Source organism: Lissotriton vulgaris, chromosome 12, assembly GCF_964263255.1.
Source record: "Lissotriton vulgaris chromosome 12, aLisVul1.2, whole genome shotgun sequence".
Taxonomy (NCBI): domain Eukaryota; kingdom Metazoa; phylum Chordata; class Amphibia; order Caudata; family Salamandridae; genus Lissotriton; species Lissotriton vulgaris.
In genome coordinates, this window is record NC_141700.1 from 100,701,606 (window position 1) to 100,723,721 (window position 22,116).

Consider the following 22,116-nt stretch of genomic DNA (forward strand, 5'->3'; position numbering starts at 1 on the left):
AAGTGAGTAGTGTGAGCAATCACATATCGATGTGCCTGCTGTCGCTGCAGGCCGCGAAAAAGCGGACCTTGTGCCAGGGCACAAAACAGATCCCGACAGAGACCCGTTCGAGGCACCCTTTAAAAAAACTGCTGGTGCTCAGCACCGGTGAGACCCGGCCCACTTAAAGCCCGGTCTGTAGGGCTCAGCCCAGATAGACACATGAGGGGCGATGCTCTCATTTGTAGCAGACTCAACTTCCCCTTTCAAGATTATCGCAACCCCGTAGAATATAGAGTTTGGTTGACTGGCCACAGGGGATAAGGCAATAGGTAATTACTGAGGTGCCTGGAAAGAGCTGGTTGAGGGTGCCAGGGTTGGGATAGCAAATGGCGAGGCCGGACCGTATTGGGGGACAGTTTCAAAGCTGTGTGATGAAGGCTCTGGAGTTTACGTCGCAGAGATGACGTCAGGTAAGGTAGAGCCGTGTGTTAGGGTCACCACTGGAGTGGTCGAAGGTGCTGTAGCAGATGGAGGGTTGTGGTGGGAGAGCTGAGTGCAAGTTACACCAGCGGCTGGTAGGGGCTGGTGCAGGTCAGGATAAGGGCACACTGGTAAGGGCGAGTGTGGTCCTCAGCGCCAGAATAACTGGGCACTAAAGTTCAGCGTTAAAGACAAAGTACATTGGCGGAGCTTCTTGTGCGCCTCTAAGTTAACATTGCGAGGTGTTGCAGGTCAAGACTAGGGTGCATTAGCAGATCCTAGCAATGGCGTTTGGACCGGATTGTGTGATATCAGATAATAATAAATAATAATTCCAGATTTGTAAAGCGCGACTTATCATCCCTAAGGGTATTCAGGCGTTGGGGACCGTTGGGGAGATTAAGTGAGCTATTGCCTAGAATCACATGATGCTGAGCTGAGCTGCCACCGACGATTGAACCGCGAGCCCTGTGCTCCGGAGTCAGTAGCTTTGGCCACTGCGCCACACCTCACACCAGATATGGAGTAACTGGGAAATGCTGAAGCTCAGGATCACAGCACCATGTATGAATCTAAATCCTGGACTAGACCTGGGTGGAGTGCGCTTGGTCACGCCTGTTCGTGTAAATGTTCAGCTTCAGGTGTTTATCCTGCGCTGGAAAATCAATGCGAACGGTGTCATGCGCAGCGCAAAAGGGTGCTGCTTCTTTTCTGCTGCTCAACAAGATTTTCTTCTTGAGCAGCAACTTTCTCAACGTGAACAGAAGGTTTCTCAATTCGGCGAGCGGTCGCAACCACCCGCGACCGCTCGTCTTGAGAAATCTCACTGGGAGGTGGATTTTTCTCGCTCAAGAAAAATACTCCGCTCTGCATTTTCAGAACTCCCGAAGCGGTGTGCTGCAGGTGCATTGGCAGGGTTGTATGTGTGTCTCAGTACCGCAAACGTATGAGGCCCTGCTAGTCAGAAAAGAGGTGCATTGCCAGAGCTGGGCATGGGAAACAACACAGGATCTCCTAGACACAATGGAGGTATAACTATTTATTTACTTGATTTCTGAAGTGCTGGTTTGTGACCCGAAGCCACCTTATAACGTCCTATGACATGCAGTTATTTTTGTAGCGTGGGACAGATCCCAATATTTATGTATGTTGCTCCTTTGTTATGTTGCATGGTACCGCCTGCCCACCAGGCGCTTGAGCCTCACAGACAAGGACGACATGCGCAGCATTCCATATATAACAATCTACTACACTGAACAGAACTATACAGACAATATGCATACAGATCGAAGGCCCAATAAGTTAGAGGAATAGTCCATTGCAGAGCTTTGGGGGTGTCAGTACTGACATAGTAGAAAGTCTGGAGGTCAGATATGGCCCCGGGGCTGAGATTTCAGTTCAGATATGAAATACTGGGATCTATTTTTATTCCCTTGTCAGTATTCGCGATCCCCTTCTTTCTAATACCCCATGCCAGACTAATCGGCTATTCTTGGCCTGCCAGGTGCAGCAGCGGCACATCTGTCTGCTGCCTCTGGCCTGCAGCACGTTAACAAAGCCGGCATTGTGGCTGCGCCAAGTCAGGTCAGCTTGTGACCGCCATTCGACGAGTGACAGGCTGGGCCTGGGTTCCGCGCCAGGCAGGTCAATCCTGGACCATATGGTTTCAGCACTCAAGGGCATAGAAGACAACAAGATGCAAGGGTACTCTGGCACTTACGCAATAAGACACAAGGGTACTCTGGCACTTAGGCAATAAGACGCAAGGGTACTCTGGCACTTAGGCAATAAGACGCAATGGTACTCTGGCACTTAGGCAATAAGACGCAAGGGTACTCTGGCACTTAGGTAATAAGACGCAAGGGTACTCTGGCACTTAGGCAATAAGACGCAAGGGTACTCTGGCACTTAGGTAATAAGACGCAAGGGTACTCTGGCCCTTAGGCAATAAGACGCAAGGGTACTCTGGCACTTAGGCAATAAGACGCAAGGGTACTCTGGCACTTAGGTAATAAGACGCAAGGGTACTCTGGCACTTAGGTAATAAGACGCAAGGGTACTCTGGTCCTTAGGCAATAAGACGCAAGGGTACTCTGGCACTTAGGCAATAAGACACAAGGGTACTCTGGCACTTAGGCAATAAGACACAAGGGTACTCTGAGACTGAAACAAGAAGACTCAAGCGTACTCTGACACTTTACACAATTGCTGCGTGTACAAAGATTGAGAGGTGGGAATTTATCTTTTTGAAAATAATTTATTTTGCATTTTCTGGCCATAACATACAACAGAAAAGAATAAATTAAAGCAATATCTTTTGCACCCACCTCCCCCCAATGAACTACCCCCTGCCATGGTCCCGTAGATGTCCCAAATCGCAATGGTGCCATTATGCAAGCGCTCCCCTGCCCTTGATCGTTCATAAGCACCGAAGAACTCTCAACAATTAGAGTACTATAAAACTGTCCGCTATACCAATGCCCAACCCGCTGGGAGTGTGTCGTGTAGTTCTTAGTACAATCCTCTCAGGCAGACGTGTAACCGGTTCTTGCTTCCTGAGGTTCCAGGTTCGACGCAGGTGATCGGCGAGGAGAGTCAGGTGCGCCTATTGCCCATCCACCAGTAATGTTGGTAGTAGTCCGTCCCAAGTGCCCACCATCTTCATCGATCCCTGCACCGTCTTAGCGTCCCTAAGTAGATTTATGCTTCCATATGTTGGCTATTTACTTAATTCTGCCTGCCACTTAGCCACTGGAGGGCTTTTTTGTTGCCTTCAATTCAACGCAATGTGGCGCTTTGCCAACACCAATGCCAGGCCATTGAATTTGGAATTAACCTAATATTTAGCTGAACATGGGAACTGGCCCACTAATTAAGTTTTTGGCGTTGAAGTGATATTACGCTCAGTGACATCATTGATTATGTCTACCATCCCCGCACAGTGTGCTCGGAGTGGTGTACAGCTCCAAATCATGTGAAACAATTCAGCCCCCACAGCCCGCATCTTCGGGCATCCTGTGTGTGCCTGCGGGAAGAATTTGTTCATTTTACCTGGTGTTAGATATGCTCTGTGTAGATAATACAAAATAAATAGCTTGATACGTTTCGATGTTCTCTCTAATATTGTCCCTCACTCTGCTTCACTAATGGGTTCACCAATATCCTACACCCACTTGTCTCTCCGTACATGCAATGGTGTGGTTATATCTGCCTGTGAAACAAACAGAGACTGTTTGAGAGCGACGCACTATTCACAAGCTCCCGTGGGATGCCTTGTAAAAGCACAGTTCCTTCCTTTACATGTACATCTTTTTCAAACTATAAGTTTCCAAAACAAATTGTCCATACAATACAAAATTCTTGTCAAGAAACCAGGATGACTCAAATGCTTGTCGATGTCATATATTTTAATGACTGTTTTCTTTCTTGAGTATTCTTCTTAGTACATTACATCATGTACAGTGTTTCCTCATAACATCATTATTGCAGTCACTCCCAATGCATTTCGGTATGAGAATACCTTCGTCAGGGGAATTCTGAAAATTAACGTGAAACAATCATCAGAACTCTAAATGGGGAGCAGAGGACCCCACCTCGTGTACATGCAAACACTCGTGTTGTCCTTGTGTAAACAATACTATCTTTGTGCACACACTGATTGTAGGAGAGTAGGGTCTGCAATCCTATGATCACCCAGATTTTTTGCTTTTGTTTCACTGGTTTACGACTTTCTCTGGCTGTGGGCCCGCTAATCAGACCCACAGCCTGGCTGTTCTCTTTCTAAATTACGATATGTACCCTAGGTGCATTTACCAATTGGTACTGGGCCACCTTATCAGACCCCGTAACGCAGGGCATAGGTGTACCCAGGGCCGCCAGGGGCTGAAGCATGTATTATGCCACCCCTGGCTGGCCTCCTAAATTTGACACAACTGGCTGCACGACAGCTGGGGCGAAGACGTGTAACCACCCTTCGCTTTGGGTATAGTAACTCTATATCTAACCATACAATGGACACCCGAGTTCCTATCAGTCACTCCTATGGCAGGCCTTACCAATCCTGAAGGCAGAGTGCGTGGGCTCGTGTGAGCTAGGTTCAGGCCCGAGCCGAGCCCGGTTGCAGCTTGCGGAATCAAGACCCAATAGCTGTTCCATGATAACGCGTACCATATCGGTAACTCCGGTGTCGCGTTATCAAGGCATGTCGAGTAAGGTGTCATACGAATCGGGGTGCTGCCCTCTGACCAACTCTGGCGATGAGGTTAGCATCCCACCCTTCTAGAGGGACACGACATGTACGTAACTGTGAACCCCGGTTAGAGTTAACGAAAGCCTCAGCTCCACAAAATGGATGCTGCCACCACAGACACGAGTCTGACCTCCTGCTGCTGGGAGTCCTTCCAGCGAGGAGCGCTTGGACAAAGGGTTTCCTGTCGAGGGCGGTGTTCGCACCGTCCCAGACAGGGTTTGTGTATTCTGGGTAGGTAGGGCTTTTGCGAGAAGGTGACTGCGGAGTGGCACCCAGGTGCTCACTACGCATCTGCCGGTTAGAACCAGTTCCAGGGGTGACAGCCCTGGCCTGGGGAAAGTCCGGCAGGGGAGAGGGGTGTAACTACCCCCCTTCCTGGTCCCACCCTTAGGGCAGGACCTAGTCATGTACCCACCCCTTTCTTTAGGATAAAGGCCGGAGCGGGGACCCTTCCAAATTAGATCATCTTTGAATCAAGAACTACTTTCTACGAAAGGACACTCAAGACTCTTCTCAAGATTTCTCCCTTGTGACTAAGGAGTAGTCACCCTGCATCAGCAGGCACCATCTAAGAACTCTGCGGTTTGCTGCAAGTCCTTCCTCAAGGATCCGACGGCCCAGCTCGACGAGAACCGGCTTCCCTGGCACCTCTGACCTCTACCCACGTCATCAGCTCCGCTGTGATCTGTGGGTGCGACGAGACCTCGAGGGACCGGCCATCATCAGAACCTGCACGCTCTTAAAAACCAGCACGACCATCGAGGTAACTCTCTGGTGAGTGCTCTGGGGTCCGAGAAGCCCGACCCTGAGCCGCTCTAGCACCGAAGTGCAGTCTCCCAGCATCTCCACGATCTGCGTGGGGCCCTTCTGCTCGCTGCTCAGCACGTTGTCTGGTCACTCGCCGCTGGCTTGTGCCCTTCTGTGACGACATCCGAGAATCATCACTGCTGGTCTGGTTGCTCCAGACTGGCCCTTGCTTCCATCTTTGCGAGAAGCACCCCGGACCCTCCTGGTCCACTCAAGACGCCATCTTAGGCCCACCCCGTGAGATCTGCCAAGGCTTGTTGCCCCATCCTGGGCCCAGCGACGCCGACAGCATCATCCTTCGTGGGACAGCTCGCACCTCCACCGTGGTCGCCGACAACGCCTCCTGGTCCGTGAGACTGCAGAGCCTAGCGTCGCCCACTCACCTGGTCGAGGTGACGGCCAACCGGTGCCTTCCTGGTACCCTCTGACTACTGGCTAGTAGTACGAACTTGGTCCCCTCTGCTTTCAGGTTTCATCAATCTCCGATCCAGGCTTGGATCTCTACGAACTATTCAGCACTGGTCGCCGGCCAGCAACTCCTTTCTTCCGGCTCCTGGCTCGTCAGCGAAGACCCCGACGCCTGTAAGACTTGTGCAGCCGCAGCCCTCGTGGCTAGGTAACTCGGCATTTCGGTGCCTGCATAGCCTCCTTACTCTAGGGTCCCGAGTCCCTCGCTTCCGACTTGCCTTATCGGGTCCGCCCGAGACCTTAACCTTTCCGTGTCCTCGGACACTTGTTTTAAACTGTGCACTTGAAGTATTTGCTAAAGAGATTTGGTTTGTGCTTAGTACCCTGTCCTCATAAAGAGTACAGGGCTGTTGTGATTCTTAATAAATATCCTGTTTATTTTCATAACACTTGTGTGGTGTCCTTTCACTGGGTGTTCAAGGGGTACATGTGTGGTAAACAGCTGGCTTAACGCGCCCTCTTGAGTCTTTAGCCTTAGACTGCTCGTATCCACGCTACTAGGATAGCTGGTCTATAGGTTGATTCACAACCAAACACCATAAGGGTCGTTGGAACGATACATAGCGGTCGCTAGAATAGCGAACGTTGCATATCGGGCCAACTTCTCACATTGGTGAGCAGCGGTTGGGATTTGAGCTTGCTGTTGTTTTGCCACACGTATCCTAAGAATATTTTGTTGAAAGATCGCACAAGTACTGTTAGTACATATAACTAAAAGCTTAGAATACTCTGAGTTCTACTGAACCAGCTGTTGTAGCTCCTCAAGGCTTAGCACACCTTGGCTACAACTCTTAGCAAGGGAACAGTAGGTAAACACATAGTGTAGGTAGGTGCATCACTTACACCACACTAGAAACAGTATGTCGGACAAAGGAGGAAACTCTGGGTCTCCCCTTGTGTCAATTGACCCTCCACAGGTCATCCCTTCAGGATATACTGTGCTGAGCTTCAAGGAGTTGAGACGGCTGTGTCACTCCAGGAAGATTCAGCAGGGGTCTAACCCCACAACGTCCTTTCTGATTGGTCTCTTGGAGACTTATGATGCCAGAAGAGCGGAGAAACTTCGTAGCTCTTCTAATCCAGAAGGAGACATGCCTCCCCTCGAGGGAACCCGAGACGATCCTGACCTCATCCACCTCGCAACTGAGAACGAAGATGGGGAGGAAGATGAGGATGAGGATCTCTCTGGGGATGAGGCAGATAAGGGACAGGTAGAAGTCGTCAGACTAAGCAGGTCCAACTTAAGCAAACATGATAGCGGTACTGGGGGACCCCTGGGGCCACTATCAGGTCAGCTTAACATTGGGAATGGACGAGCCAGATCTCTGTCAAGAGGCTCTGGCAGATCCCTTCAAACCAATGGCTCTCACAACTCGTCTCAGAGAGGGATGACGTCCCCCCAGAGGAGAGTGTACGAAGCTAAGGAAAGGGCAGCTAATCTAAGGATCGAAAGGGAAGAACTTGCCCTGGCCAAAGAGAGGCTTGCCTTTGCAAGAGAGCAACAGTTAAGTGGGGTAGTCCCCACTGGTGGCAGCAATGTACCTAGTAATAGGGAAAAGAGTTTCGATACGAAACACCTTGGTAAGATAGTGCCCCCCTTTAAACAAGGGGACGACATCCACAAATGGATTACTGCTTTGGAGAGGGCCTGCACTGTGCAGGGCGTTCCCCAGAGTCAGTGGGCAGCTATCTTGTGGCTCTCCTTTGAAGGAAAAGGAAGAGACAAGCTCCTCACCACAAGGGTGGAGGATGCTAACAATTACCAAATCTTGAAAAATACACTCGTTGAAGGGTTCGGCCTAACCACTGAGCAGTACAGGGTGCTGTTCAGGGATACCCAGAAAACGCAGTCTCAAGATTGGTCTGATTTTGTCGATTGTGCCACTAAGGCTTTTGAGGGCTGGTTGCTGGTCAGTAAGGTTACTGATTACGAAGGATTGTATAATTTGATGATGAGAGAGCAAATTTTAAACAATTGTCAGAACCAGTTGTTGCATCAGCATCTTGTCGACTCGGATCTGACCTCTCCCCAAGAATTGGGAAAGAAGGCAGACAGATGGGTTCGTACAAGAGTTAAACAGAACCAGGGCCAGAATCAAGGTGGTCAGAAGAAAGCAGACCAGAAGGGTAAAGATTCTAAAGGGGAACAAAGTGACCAGAAGTCTTCGACAGGTCCCCAACAACCCAAAGAGGGTGGGGGTCAGGCTCCCCAAAAGAAGAAAGAAGGCCAATCCAAAAGATGGTGCCAGTACTGTAAAAGTAAATCTCACTGGTTTAGTGAGTGCACCAAGAAAGGAGGAGGGCAGACTCCTGCCACTGCAGCCCCTAAGGCACCTGTGCCCCCTAGTACAGTCAGCAGTGGTAGTGCGCCTCCCAAGGGTTTAGTAGGGTTAACCCTGGGTTCTGAGGGGCGTGACAACTTAGTTGGCACACTCACTCAGGCTGTCCTTGTCAGTACAGGGGACGTGGACGTGTCCCCTGACGTAAGCCCCAATTCTTTGGGCAAATACCGACAGACGCCTTTCATAAATGGAAAGATGGCTCAGGCCTATAGGGACACTTGTGCCAGCGTCACCATGGTGACGCCTAACTTTGTGGACCCTAGACAGATCATGCCAGGTACAGAATTCCTGGTGACCAATGCAAGCAATGTCACTACCAATCACAGTATGGCAATTGTAGCTTTCTCCTGGGGAGGGGTAACTGGCCAAAAGAAGGTTGTAGTTAGTCCAGACCTCCCAGTGGATTGTTTGTTGGGCAATGATTTGGAGTCGTCACAATGGTCAGAAGTGGAGCACCGGACTCACATGGAAATGTTAGGTTTGCCAGCACATGTGTTCGCTGTGACTAGGTCACAGGTCAGGAAGTGCCCCACTGAACAGGTGCTGGATCCTGGAACAACGGACCAGACACCTCCCAAGAAAAAGAGCAGTAGGGTTAAGGCTGCGCCTTCCCCCTTGCCCCAGGTCGAGGATCAAGTCTCAGAGGAGGCTGACCTACAGGAATTGCGGGAAACTGAACCTAGGGAATTCGAACTTGATCAAGTTGAATTCTTGGGTTCAGGGGGACCCTCAAGGGAAGACCTGGGGAAGGACCAGTTAGACTGCCCTTCTCTTGAACCCCTCAGACAGCAGGCTGCTGCTGAGGCTGCTGGGAACGCCACAGGTACCCACAAGGTATACTGGGAAGATGGACTCCTGTACACTGAGTCAAGAGACCCCAAGCCTGGCATGACCAGGAGCAGGTTGTACCCTTGTCTCAGCGTGGTTTCCTACTTACCTTGGCCCACGAGATTCCCTTAGCAGGTCACTTAGGCCAGACGAAAACGTGGGACAGGCTTGTCTCCCACTTTCACTGGCCTCATATGAACGAGGATACCAAGGAGTTTTGCCGCTCCTGTGTCACTTGCCAAGCCAGTGGTAAGTCAGGTGGCACGACAAAGGCCCCCCTTATACCCATGCCTGTGGTGGGGGTACCCTTTGAACGGGTGGGGATCGACATCGTCGGTCCCATGGAACCACCTACAGCCTCAGGGCACAAGTTTATACTGGTGGTAGTGGATCATGCCACCAGGTATCCTGAAGCTATTCCCCTTAGGACCACTACAGCACCTGTTGTGGCAAGAGCCCTAGTTGGAGTGTTCTCCAGAGTGGGCTTCCCTAAGGAGGTCGTCTCCGACAGAGGTGCAAACTTTATGTCGAGCTACTTAACTGCTATGTGGAAGGAATGTGGTGTTAACTACAAGTTCACTACACCCTATCACCCACAATGCAATGGGCTTGTTGAGAGATTCAACAGGACCCTAAAAGGGATGATTCATGGACTACCGGAAAAGCTTCGGCGTAGATGGGACGTCCTGATCCCCTGCCTCTTGTTCGCCTACAGAGAAGTCCCACAGAAGGGGGTTGGCTACAGCCCTTTTGAACTTTTGTACGGGCATCCTGTAAGGGGACCCCTGTGTTTGGTGAAGGAAGGATGGGAGAGACCTCTCAAAAAGCCTGCAACCAACATAGTGGACTATGTGCTTGGCCTCCGCTCGCGGATGGCTGAATACATGGAAAAGGCATCTGAAAACCTTAAGGCCAGCCAAGAACTCCAAAAAGCTTGGCATGACCAAAAGGCTGTCTTGACTGTTTACCAGCCCGGACAGAAGGTGTGGGTGTTGGAGCCAGTGGCCCCAGCAGCACTCAAGGACAAATGGTCCGGGCCCTACACCATCCTGGAGAAAAAGGGAGAGGTCACCTACCTGGTCGACCTGGGAACTCCCCGGAGCCCCCACAGGGTGCTTCATGTCAACAGGCTAAAAGCATATGTCGACAGGAAGGACATGAGTTTGCTCATGGCCCTAGATGAGGGACAGGAAGAAGAGAGTGACCCTCTCCCCGACCTGCTCACTCAGAATCCTGACGATGGATCGGTAGATGGTGTTGTCTTTTGTGGCAGCCTCTCCGAACATCAACAGAGCGACTGTAAACAGGTTCTTCAGTCGTTCAGACATATGTTTTCTCTAACACCCAGCCAGACCGATTGGTGCACCCATGAGGTTGACACTGGTGACAGCTTGCCCGTTAAGAGTAAAATCTACCGGCAGCCTGATCACGTTAGAGACTGCATCAAGAGTGAAGTGCAGAAAATGTTGGAGCTGGGAGTCATTGAACCCTCGGATAGCCCTTGGGCTAGTCCCGTAGTTCTAGTGCCGAAACCTCACACCCAGGGTGGTAAGAGAGAGATGAGGTTTTGCGTAGACTACAGGGGTCTCAATGCAGTCACTAAGACTGACGCCCACCCAATACCGAGGGCAGACGAGCTTATCGATAGATTGGCCTCGGCCAACTACTTAAGTACGTTTGACCTAACCGCTGGGTATTGGCAAATCAGGTTAGCTGAGGACGCCAAGCCTAAAACCGCATTTTCAACCCCTGGTGGGCATTATCAGTTCGTGGTGATGCCCTTTGGTCTGAAGAATGCACCTGCCACCTTCCAAAGGTTGGTGAATCAAGTCCTTACTGGGCTGGATGACTTCTGTGCGGCGTATCTTGACGATATTGCTGTCTTTAGCTCCCCCTGGGAGGATCACCTGGTCCACCTGCGGAAAGCGTTAGAGGCCCTGCAAGCAGCAGGCCTCACTATCAAGGCCACCAAGTGCCAGATAGGGCAGACACAGGTTGTATACCTGGGCCACCTTGTAGGTGGAGGCCAGGTTCAGCCACTGGAGAGCAAGATACAGTCAATCAGGGACTGGGCTCCTCCAACCACCCAGACTCAGGTTCGAGCTTTCTTGGGCCTGACTGGTTACTACCGGAAGTTTGTCAGGAACTATGGTTCCATTGTGACACCATTAAACGAACTGACAAGTAAGAAAATGCCAAAAAAGGTTCAGTGGACAGCGAGCTGTCAAAAAGCATTTGATGACCTAAAGCAGGCCATGTGCACGGCGCCTATCCTCAAGAGTCCGGACTACTCCAAACCATTCATTGTCCAAACAGATGCTTCTGAGTTGGGTGTGGGAGCTGTTCTTTCTCAACTGAATTTTGATGGTCAAGACCAGCCCATTGCTTTTATAAGCAGAAGGCTGACCCCTAGAGAGAAGAATTGGTCAGCTATTGAGAGGGAGGCCTTTGCTGTGGTTTGGGCCCTGAAGAAGCTGAGGCCATACTTGTTTGGCACTCACTTCAAGATTCAGACCGACCATAAGCCCCTCTTGTGGCTAAATCAGATGAAGGGTGAAAACCCCAAACTGCTTAGGTGGTCCATTTCCCTACAGGGGATGGACTTTACAGTGGAACATAGACCTGGTACTGATCATGGCAATGCCGATGGGCTCTCCAGATATTTCCACTTAGAACAAGAAGACTCACCTGGTCAAGGTTAGCTTATTGTTCCGACGTTTGGGGGGGGGTCATGTAGGAGAGTAGGGTCTGCAATCCTATGATCACCCAGATTTTTTGCTTTTGTTTCACTGGTTTACGACTTTCTCTGGCTGTGGGCCCGCTAATCAGACCCACAGCCTGGCTGTTCTCTTTCTAAATTACGATATGTACCCTAGGTGCATTTACCAATTGGTACTGGGCCACCTTATCAGACCCCGTAACGCAGGGCATAGGTGTACCCAGGGCCGCCAGGGGCTGAAGCATGTATTATGCCACCCCTGGCTGGCCTCCTAAATTTGACACAACTGGCTGCACGACAGCTGGGGCGAAGACGTGTAACCACCCTTCGCTTTGGGTATAGTAACTCTATATCTAACCATACAATGGACACCCGAGTTCCTATCAGTCACTCCTATGGCAGGCCTTACCAATCCTGAAGGCAGAGTGCGTGGGCTCGTGTGAGCTAGGTTCAGGCCCGAGCCGAGCCCGGTTGCAGCTTGCGGAATCAAGACCCAATAGCTGTTCCATGATAACGCGTACCATATCGGTAACTCCGGTGTCGCGTTATCAAGGCATGTCGAGTAAGGTGTCATACGAATCGGGGTGCTGCCCTCTGACCAACTCTGGCGATGAGGTTAGCATCCCACCCTTCTAGAGGGACACGACATGTACGTAACTGTGAACCCCGGTTAGAGTTAACGAAAGCCTCAGCTCCACAAAATGGATGCTGCCACCACAGACACGAGTCTGACCTCCTGCTGCTGGGAGTCCTTCCAGCGAGGAGCGCTTGGACAAAGGGTTTCCTGTCGAGGGCGGTGTTCGCACCGTCCCAGACAGGGTTTGTGTATTCTGGGTAGGTAGGGCTTTTGCGAGAAGGTGACTGCGGAGTGGCACCCCGGTGCTCACTACGCATCTGCCGGTTAGAACCAGTTCCAGGGGCGACAGCCCTGGCCTGGGGAAAGTCCGGCAGGGGAGAGGGGTGTAACTACCCCCCTTCCTGGTCCCACCCTTAGGGCAGGACCTAGTCATGTACCCACCCCTTTCTTTAGGATAAAGGCCGGAGCGGGGACCCTTCCAAATTAGATCATCTTTGAATCAAGAACTACTTTCTACGAAAGGACACTCAAGACTCTTCTCAAGATTTCTCCCTTGTGACTAAGGAGTAGTCACCCTGCATCAGCAGGCACCATCTAAGAACTCTGCGGTTTGCTGCAAGTCCTTCCTCAAGGATCCGACGGCCCAGCTCGACGAGAACCGGCTTCCCTGGCACCTCTGACCTCTACCCACGTCATCAGCTCCGCTGTGATCTGTGGGTGCGACGAGACCTCGAGGGACCGGCCATCATCAGAACCTGCACGCTCTTAAAAACCAGCACGACCATCGAGGTAACTCTCTGGTGAGTGCTCTGGGGTCCGAGAAGCCCCGACCCTGAGCCGCTCTAGCACCGAAGTGCAGTCTCCCAGCATCTCCACGATCTGCGTGGGGCCCTTCTGCTCGCTGCTCAGCACGTTGTCTGGTCACTCGCCGCTGGCTTGTGCCCTTCTGTGACGACATCCGAGAATCATCACTGCTGGTCTGGTTGCTCCAGACTGGCCCTTGCTTCCATCTTTGCGAGAAGCACCCCGGACCCTCCTGGTCCACTCAAGACGCCATCTTAGGCCCACCCCGTGGCCCTGAGATCTGCCAAGGCTTGTTGCCCCATCCTGGGCCCAGCGACGCCGACAGCATCATCCTTCGTGGGACAGCTCGCACCTCCACCGTGGTCGCCGACAACGCCTCCTGGTCCGTGAGACTGCAGAGCCTAGCGTCGCCCACTCACCTGGTCGAGGTGACGGCCAACCGGTGCCTTCCTGGTACCCTCTGACTACTGGCTAGTAGTACGAACTTGGTCCCCTCTGCTTTCAGGTTTCATCAATCTCCGATCCAGGCTTGGATCTCTACGAACTATTCAGCACTGGTCGCCGGCCAGCAACTCCTTTCTTCCGGCTCCTGGCTCGTCAGCGAAGACCCCGACGCCTGTAAGACTTGTGCAGCCGCAGCCCTCGTGGCTAGGTAACTCGGCATTTCGGTGCCTGCATAGCCTCCTTACTCTAGGGTCCCGAGTCCCTCGCTTCCGACTTGCCTTATCGGGTCCGCCCGAGACCTTAACCTTTCCGTGTCCTCGGACACTTGTTTTAAACTGTGCACTTGAAGTATTTGCTAAAGAGATTTGGTTTGTGCTTAGTACCCTGTCCTCATAAAGAGTACAGGGCTGTTGTGATTCTTAATAAATATCCTGTTTATTTTCATAACACTTGTGTGGTGTCCTTTCACTGGGTGTTCAAGGGGTACATGTGTGGTAAACAGCTGGCTTAACGCGCCCTCTTGAGTCTTTAGCCTTAGACTGCTCGTATCCACGCTACTAGGATAGCTGGTCTATAGGTTGACTTACAACCAAACACCATAAGGGTCGTTGGAACGATACATAGCGGTCGCTAGAATAGCGAACGTTGCATATCGGGCCAACTTCTCACACTGATATCTAAGTGTTTACGTGATCTTAGTGCTACATAACCTCCGGCATGCCAGACTTCCCTGTGTTATACCACAACCACATGCTGGTCAATAACATAATGATCATACCTGCTCTAGTGATTCTGTATCTAACCAATATGCAGTGAGTGTCTATGAGCAAGCTGCAGAGAACTACCGGAGAGCTGTAAAAAAAGAATATTGTCACTATTTTCTCACCTCTTATCTAAAACCTCGTATGACACTGATGGCATAAGACAGCGTACCTTAAGGGCTTTCCGATGATGACAACGTCCTTTGTCCTCGATGTCACCGTGGTTCAAGCTGCCGCGTAAGTTCATTTCTACCAACAACTCTGCTTCACTAATGGGTTCACCAATATCCTACACCCACTTGTCTCTCCGTACATGCAATGGTGTGGTTATATCTGCCCTCATGGCTCGATAGAACCCTTATATAGTGGTTGTGCATAGTATACGACACCTCTCGTGTGTGCGGGATTCCGTCCCACCGGCCATCCAGTGTTGATGTATCGTCGCTACCACAGATCCAGAGGTGGGCATTCATACAGGAAAATTGAGCGCTTCAGCAACTGGTTGAGGACTCTCACATGGTGAGAGGACTTGGTGAGGAGAGTTAAATATAGGGTCCACTCTGATGCGACTCGCTCTGTCAGGTCACAGGCGTCATTAAGTTAGTAATTTCCCCCCGGAATTTTGTCGGCTTCAGGTGGGGTCCATGGAGTTGTTTTACAGCCCCGTGCATATTCTCACATACCTGATACGGCGAGGACATCCTCCAAACCGCTTCCATTTTTATGGGTGGTCTGGGTTTCTTCATATAAATAAATTAATCGGTCGCCTCGGACCCCAAGGTAAGGTGATGCCCCAAATTCAAAGAAAACTATTTTCATTTAAAAAATGAAAATGGAAACAACATTTTGGGGAATCAATTGCTTTCTTATCCTAGATCTCCAGTTGCTTGTAGATCATACAGAGACACCCCTACACACTCCATGTGTCATGCAAAAAAACCTTTTCCTACATCTGGTGTGTTACTCTAATTTTCCATCACCTCGTGTTTTTGAGGTAGTAGTGGCTATTTGAAACACTTCTGTACTTTTCCACATTTTGTTTACAAATATTAAGAAAATGAGGACCGGATTTAAAGTTTTATGGACGTACTCTGTCCGTCAGGGTATTAGAAGACATTCGGTCCGCCACCCTGAAGGACTACCATCCAACTAATGTATAGATCACCTCTGGTCCAGCAGTGATCTCTGTACCTTCATAGTAATCACTGTCATGAAAGTTCTTGATAAGTTATAAATAGTTTGGTGGATGGAAGTCTTTGGTTTTGACTGCTCTCCAAACGTTTAACGTGGACCTTCCCACCCTAGGAGTTTTCTACATTCTATATCTTGTTGCATCCTTGCCGCCAAAGGAATATATTTGCTTCTGTTCTGCTTCTTTCCTGATGGATCCAAAGGAAACAGTCAGAGCACTCCTCTTTGGGCCAGAAGTTAAGAAGCAAAATATTTTCTATGTACTTACAATCGGGATCATATGAATGAGGGGTGGCACGAGGTGAAAGGAGTGTAGACTCGGCAAAGGGGATCACAGTGTGGGAACTCCACGCTTGTGAAGCTCCGGAGGAGGAGGAGGAGGAGGCAAGACTAGAACGTTTGAGCATTTGAATTAGAAATGTAGAATGCCGGAGTGTGCAGCTGAAGAAGTCAAGATCAAGGAGTTGGCAGGACTAGAATTCGAGGGCTTTTGAGGAGAGGGTACAGAGATTGTGAATGGCTGGATCAGAAATTGGGGGAGTTGGAAGAGTAACAGGAAATAGAAGCACTGGAGAAAGAAGATTCACAAGGTGGGATGGTAGGAGATGTAGGAAGTGGTACTCAACTGTGAATTAGGTAGTGTATCCAAGCTCTTCCCAAAGGATATCAACTCCAAACTCAAGTTTGTGCAAGAAGACACTAGAAGAAAAACTGTTGTGTAGAGTGCGGACCAAACATATTGTCTACGCATGAGAAGGCACGAGCAAAAGCTATCTTATTGAAGACAAGTGAGCTTAGTCAAGAAATAGCTGGTCCAGTAATCCCATTCATGCAAGTTGAGGGATGGAGCATAAATTAAACTAAAGCAAGAAGGAGTGATTAGTGCATTGAGTGGGTGGGGTAGAAATTGTACTCAGGGTCAACTCTGCAAGATATAGCTAGAGCAGGAATACAGCTCATGGACGTGGAAGCTAGAGCATTGATTGGCATTGTGCCGTGAGGAGCTTGAGGAGGAATGGGGGATTCTGCAAGAGGAGCTAGAACTGGCCTTCTTCAATGAGAGATTAAATGGAATCTGGCTTTTTCAAGAAGCGGCCCGGTCATACATCGACTCATGCAGCAGGTTGACAACAGAAAAAATGGCTCAGTAAAAGGATGGCAGCTCAGAAAGCAGGCTCTGTCATGAGGAGGTCAGTGCAGATGACAGACTGGCACATGAGGGGGCAATGTAGAAAGTGACTCTTGAGACAAGATAGTAGAAGTTTGCTTTCAAAAGGAAGTCACGCCACAAATCGGAAGGAGAAAAACAGCTCGCTAGGAGTAGACGAAGGCTTCAGGTATCGAAGGGGCAGATTAGAAAATGGCCTTTGTGGAGAAAGAGGCCAGAGTAGAAATTAGTGCCAGGCAAGGTATGGCTGGAGCAGGAATTAAGCTCTAGTATTTAATCCAAGTAAAAATCTGATTTATACAAGAGGGCTAGGGATCAGAATTATTATTTTTTTTGGAAAAACCTTTATTTTAGCATTCAATAAAAATACAAGCATGGGCCTACAACCGCGGGGGCCGGTCGCTAGACAAATTAAGACCGCCGATATCACAGTACGACACAGCTCATCAGCCGACAACCCAGAGGTCCGGCAGCGATTCAGGATAAAACTTGTATTAGAATGCACAACTGGGTTCCAGGATGAGACAGAGGTTTCATTTTATATTATATAAGAGAGGATCAGGTGTCATACAATCAAACAGAAGAATGCGGGGGACAGGGTAAGAGACAGGATATGCATGTAATAACCACTATAATGGAGCATTGGCGCCAAAGCATATAGATCGGTGCAAATGAAAACACAATATACATTCCATGTTGCGCCAGTTCTCGGGGCCTGCCCACCCGGGAATCAGAATATCATAAAGCATAAGCACTAAATACAAGCACACAATAAGAATCCGAATGATTTGTAGCTATACTGATCCTTTAAGGAAAGAAAGAGGAGGAAAAGAAAGGCCATAGAAAATAAAAAAGGCAAAATAAAAAACCCTATCCAGCCCCCCCACCCTGCACCCCTGCAAATGGCTACAGCCTGACCCCACTAGCAGCGTGCCTGTCGCCCCTAATAACTAAAACCCTAAAGGTAGGAAAAGTAATGGAGGAGGGCATATCCATTTGGGCTCCCAGCCCCTTTAGTCCCCCGCCAGAAACAGCCACCCCCTATCACTAAAAGACAAACTTATGACAACACTGTAGAAGACATTAGAGGGTACCGTGAGACACCGCCCAGCCTCTTAGAGCAAACAGTTGCAGGTCAAAGACTTGTGAAAGCCACTCCAACCCTTCCTGACCTAGTCGATCTTAACCTTGGCCCTTCCGAACAAGAACACAAACCCCCCCCAGCGAGACCCAAAGGCACACAAAGAAGTAATAAAGGAGAAGAGAGTCATCAAAAATCAATCCATAGCGACTCGCAGGCAGTGAGTCCACAGGAACTTTAGACGAAGAACTCTCCCTCCTAGATGAACAGTCCCAATGTATCCTGCACAGGAGTCGTAGATTCACCAAGAAAGGAGAAGATGACCACAAAATGAATGGAAAGTCACAAACAAAAGTCTCCGGGAGGGGAACGCCTTTTGATATCTCCAAAGCTGATAGTGGTGGAAGGTTCGGCAATACCATGACATCCTCGGGAACACCGTCTCCCAGGGCACCATCCGATGGTTCCAATACTTGTTTCGTCACGGGGTTCTCGCACGGAGTCAAAATGGCCACGGTTTGAATGGCTGCAGATTCCTGTTCCAACAGTAAAGCTGGGTCCGGTTCCACCAGGAGCATCTCAGATAGGCGCGTGTCCAATTTGCTCAACAAGATATCCACATGTGAGCGAAACGCCCAAATTTCTGCCAGTATAGACCTAAGCGATGGCTCATGCACCGTTCGATCCATAGTCTCATGCCCGACATCAATCACAATCACCTCCCCGGGTGAATCTGGCATCCTCAGGGGGGGATAAACAGGATCACGAACGTGCAGATGCGGAGGGTGACCGGTCTTTATTCGCAGCCACGGTCAACCCGGTTAAGGCCGCAGGCCAGAGACCCCGAACCACCGAACCCCGGTGGGCCCAATACCGGGTCCGCGGGACGGGGACCCCCACCCGCAGCCAGCAGCAAGCAGCAAGCAGAATCACTCCTCCGTCGATGCTGAGCAATAAAACGATTGCCGCAAAATTCGGGCTTAAACAAAGCCTCCACTCCGGTTGACCGGACCCAGCTTGGTTCTCCTGGCTGATGTTGTTGCACTGCAGCCCAGCTGTGAAAGTACTCGAGGCCCCGGCTTCACCGCTGGAGTAGGCCGCAAACTTCAACTCGATGGAACTTCGTCAAACAAGCCGATAAAAGTTTCCGGATTTCACCATCGGAGTGCGGAACAGTTCATGAACACAGAGACTAGGCGTAAAGTCAGGATAATGTACAGGATATCGTGGCGGGTTACGGAAGCAGCCATCTTGTTTGCTGACGTAGCTCCTCCCTCTAGGGATCAGAATTGATTATGTGTAAAATCTGTAAGTTCGATGAGGAAAATTATAAGCATGTATATGGAAATTTGGCATTAAGCAACCGGCTAGTGTACTGAACGTTGTGGCAACTGAGCCATCAGGAAAGACGAGACAAGGAACTCACTGACGGTAGAGATCCTGGTGTGCGTATACAGGTTTATGGCGTTCCATGGGGGCCCCTTCATGCAAATATTCCTCCGTCTGTTTAGTCTTATAGGAGGCTGGGCTCCAAAGGTGCCTGTGGGTAGAAAGGAGATATGACCAATAGCTGGAATAAAATTTCTTGCCACCCCCTGGCTCTATTGTTTTTAAGTGTTTGATTATCATTTACAGAGCATTATGACAATGATACAATTTTGACGTAAGATACCTGGCAAGCGGTCGTGCTTTAAGAAATTCTTGTGATTCATTAACTGGAGTATCTCCTACATTAGTGTGTTCAGCAGTATAGGACCCAAAGGCAAACACGCTGCCACGCCAAGGACTTTGAAAGTGCCTGAAGAGCAGTGGAGAGCAGCTCACTAAATTGGAAAAGCTGAATAAAGAAGTGGCGACTTTTTCTAAGTGCAATAACTATTTTAAACATCCGCCGCAATCCGATAGATGAGAAATCGATCTAAATCTGGAGAATCCCCAATTATTTTCATCAGCACACATGGTATTATGTAAGGGCCAAAGAAATTATGTCACAGAAAAAGCATTCATTACCAGCTGTCACAGATAAGAAAATTCATCCAAAATGTTTCCACTATTCTTTAACATGCTCTGGTTGGTCGGCTGGTTAATTCAAGGCGTGGCTATGCTAATGAGCCTTTACCTGCAATTTTTCAAGAAATTGACCCAGAAACTTCAGATGGTGCTGCACAAGGGCCAGACTGATTGCTGGGCTGAGACAGCGTAATCACGTCTCCGATGCCAGGCAAAACTTGTTTCTCAAAGATGATCAAATTTAAACATTGTAGACAGCTGCGTAGGGTACTAAAATGTGTTAATTGACACATACCTGTAATGAGGTTATGGGCTTTTAACAAACGTTATTGCCCGAGGCTGGAGGGCTATAAGGCTATTAGAATATTCCACCTCCTACAGGTGGAATGGTATAAAGTCTATAGGGAGAAACAGCAAGACAAACTTTGGGATGTCGGCCCAGATGGTTGGTACCAGCCATTATTGTCCCTGAGCCTCTTCATTGTCTTCAATGGAGCTCTCAACATTCCAGTGTTATAATAAATGCAAATACCTCATCTTTAGGAATATATTCTATCACAAGAACCCCCCCCCTTTTATCATAGACTGAATAATATATTTATCCCCGGCCTCCATAAACACTCAGGACCGTAACAAAATATCCTGATCGTACACCAAGCACTACTAGTCGGGAGACTCGTTTTCAAAATTGGCCTCTTAATGTGGAATAATTTTCCAATATATATTAGGTTTCTTTGTTCATGCAATAGATTTTGTACTTCACCGAAAATTTGCTTAACACCTTCGCAGCGTCGAACGTTCAGCGCCCAGTGCTGAACGTTCGGAGAACGAATGCTGGTTCTTCGGCCAACAGTCGTGCGCAGCAGCGGCAAGGTAGCACTCGCGACGACCGTTGGCCGACGGCAGCACTAAAAGGGTTATTCTACATTACTTTCTGCTGCAACTATGTCATGGTCTTGGTACACGAGCCCATTTAACCCCTCCCCTATGTAGAGGTACTGGAAAGTTTGCTATATAGTTGTTCTAAGGAATCACAAATGAAAGCCACAGAAAAGATTGCTGATGCAGAAAAATCAATTCATATTGATTTCTGTGTTTACTTGGTTTATGTTTGCCCTGTTGTGCAGATCTAGGCTTTCACTTACAAAGCAGTAGTTTGACAATATATGTTTAAGCATATATTTCAATCAGTTGACTTGGGGGCCTGATTATGATCTTGGCAGAAAGAGTCCTGCTGTCAAAATGGTATTGGATTCCCCATCCACCTAGTTGGCGGTCTTCCTGCTGTATTATGATGTTACGCAACCTCAGGGACAATTTGCCTTTTGGGCAATTCCTGAGGTTGCGTCGAAATTGTTTCAGAAAGGACGATTATCTAGAGGAGTCCGCCGCCCTGATGACGAGACTGAGTGAGCGCGGTTATCCCATCAGGCTCCTTAAAAAAGCTAAAAAACGGGCCTGGCATAACCACCGAGAGCATTTACTTCACACCACTCAAAAACCCAAAGAAGACAGGCTAGTTTGCGTCACGACATTTAACACAAAAAGTAACAACATCAAAAAATGTATAAATCACCACTGGCATTTAATCAGTGGTGAACTGGGTGGTATGCCGCCACCTTTACATGCATTCCGTAAGGGTAAAAACATCCGGGACCGGGGGGCGTGGCCAAGATGGCGGGGTGAGCGGACGCTTCCTCCCGTAGCTCCCCCGTCCCAGCTCAGCTTGAGCCCCGATTCCTGCGCTTCTCTCCCCCCGCGGCTGCACTGCGGGCGAGAGAACTGTGCCGGAGTTGTTGGGGCACATTTTGATACCACTTTGACTTCTGTAGCCCCGAGGGAAGTCCCCGAAAGGTCTACTCAGCGATCGCTCCGAGGAGTGGAGCCCGGGTCGCCCCGAGGAGAAGAGCCTGGAGGCGGAGCATACTGCGGCGCTGTCCGCGCGCCTCGGCTGGGCCGAGTGCTGAAAAGCTGAAAGCCGGAGATCCCGAGGGAGCGGACTAGACGGACTCCGCGAAGTGTGGAGGCTTCCTGGCCGGTGCCCTGGTGGCGAGCACCATTGCTGGGTGACAAACCCCGGCCCTCCGTCGGCGATTCCCCCCTGCCCTGAGTGTCGGGGGATGACGACTTGCGAACTCCGCGCCTGGAGGCGCCGGACGACGGAGTTCGAGCAGTGCCTGAGCCGGGCAAATCAACTGGTGGTGA